Source organism: Sinocyclocheilus anshuiensis, unplaced genomic scaffold (genome assembly GCF_001515605.1).
Source record: "Sinocyclocheilus anshuiensis isolate Anshui unplaced genomic scaffold, SAMN03320099.WGS_v1.1 scaffold124, whole genome shotgun sequence".
Lineage (NCBI taxonomy): Eukaryota > Metazoa > Chordata > Actinopteri > Cypriniformes > Cyprinidae > Sinocyclocheilus > Sinocyclocheilus anshuiensis.
The window spans coordinates 576,872-578,953 of record NW_015554082.1 but is presented as its reverse complement, the minus strand read 5'-3'; the positions used below and the strand labels follow the sequence as shown (position 1 = coordinate 578,953).

At 32.1% G+C, this 2,082-nt stretch overlaps 1 protein-coding gene across 1 annotated transcript in view; it reads right to left on the bottom strand.

Annotated features, from left to right (window-relative positions):
- LOC107669084 (neuronal membrane glycoprotein M6-a-like) overlaps positions 1 to 2,082 on the bottom strand; it is a 17,592-nt gene that overhangs the window by 7,948 nt on the left and 7,562 nt on the right. The gene's annotated exons all lie outside the window — the stretch shown is intronic.

The window sequence follows — 2,082 nt, the reverse complement described above, 5'->3', positions numbered from 1 at the left end:
TGTGTGTGTGTGTGTGTGTTTGTGTGTGTGTGTGTGTTTGTTACTCTCCAACGATGTGCAAAATTGTCCCTGCGGCAGACTATTTTAAATTCTCCTCTTGGCATCATATATCAGAGTGAATCATAACATTCATGAATAACAAAATGGATAGTAGGATGCGAGGATGGACTTTGACACTTAGTCATTCCGATTAAGCTTTTCCAAATTATTGCTTTCATGTGTTTCATTCCAAAAGTTCATTACTTTAAGTTTAGATTTCACATCTCTGCAAAAGATGAGACAAGTGGATTATGTTTAGAAGAAAACAAACTTGCAGTTAAGTTTCTTGCATTTCATTATGTCTATTTAAGTGTGTGATACATTTTTAATAGCAACTTTGTACTCACTTATCTGTTAAAAATGTACTGTACAAAATGTTTTAATTTTATGATTAAAAAAAAACTGAAGGCTGTAGTTTCCTTAAAGGAGACCTATTATGCCCCCTTTTACAATATGTAATATAAGTCTCTGGTGTCCCCACAATGTCTGTGACGTTTCAAAATACCCCACAGATTATTTATTATATCATTTTGACAAAGCCTATTTTGAGTGGAAGCAGAAACACGCTGTTTTTGTACACGTCTCTTTAAATGCAAATAAGCTGCTGCTCCCCGCCCCCTTTTCCAGAATAGGGCTGTGCCTTTACAGCTCGTACCTCAGATACTCTGCTAAAAACATCTGTTTGGTTTTGATTATCATGTCTATCGCGCTGAAATCATGCGTTTTAAACCATATTAGTTTAAACTTCTGATATACGGTTTTCTGAGCGCACACATCTAAAGCACGCACACAGAAAGTGGCTGTCACACGGCATGTGAGTACTAAACTAAGTTCTCTTTCATGTCGTATTGCACTTAAACTGTCAAATACACACAAGTTTATACACACAAGCCAAAATCAAAGACATGCTTTTCTCAAACTTTTGCCAAGGCATTAGAACTAGTAGATGTCGATTGTGAAAACACAATGGCGGCGATGTGGGTGGAAACTTTCAGATTAAGGGGCGGTAATATTATAATAAGATCCCCTTTCTACGTCACGGGGGGAGCGAAATCTGAGCAACTAATTTTTTTCACAAGCTTGCAGAAAAAGGTTTACGAAAAAAATTACTGGGCTGTTCTTTTTCACATTTTTTGGGCTGGTAGATGCACCGAGACCCGATTATAGCACTTGAACATGAAAAAAGTCAGATTTTCATGATATGTCACCTTTAAAAGTTTACCTTTGTGTCTCATTCATAGAAAATGTTTCCTTTTCCTTGGGAGAGTAAAGGATTCAGGTATCAGTGAACTTTTTTTTCAAAAAAAAGATATAATAACAATATATATATATATATATATATATATATATATATATACAGTATAAAATAAAAAATGCACTATAATTACTATATTTTACAGTCAATTTAAATGCATTTTTACATGCATGTATTTTTTAAAACATAATAGCATTTATACAGTTAGTTAATTAACTGTTTTTTTACAGTAGCATTTCTACATAATCGTTCCATACTGCATTTTCTGCAGTGTGGGAAGTTTGGCATTTATACTTATAGAGGAAGAATAAACTTTGATTTCCAACTTTCAGATTAAGGGGCGGTAATATTATAATAAGATCCCCTTTCTACGTCACGGGGGGAGCGAAATCTGAGCAACTAATTTTTTTCACAAGCTTGCAGAAAAAGGTTTACGAAAAAAATTACTGGGCTGTTCTTTTTCACATTTTTTGGGCTGGTAGATGCACCGAGACCCGATTATAGCACTTGAACATGAAAAAAGTCAGATTTTCATGATATGTCACCTTTACATTGACTGTAAAAATACAGTGACAATATTTCAGCATTATGAGATGACAATAAAAAATAAAAACATAATTTTAGCCTTATTTTATAAATAGTCATATTTAACATTAATATAATATATATTTTATATTTCTGAATATATAATTACATTATTTAATAATTAACATTTTTTTTACCAAAAAGTAATATTAAATCAATATACATATATATATATATATATATATATATATACAGTATAAAAT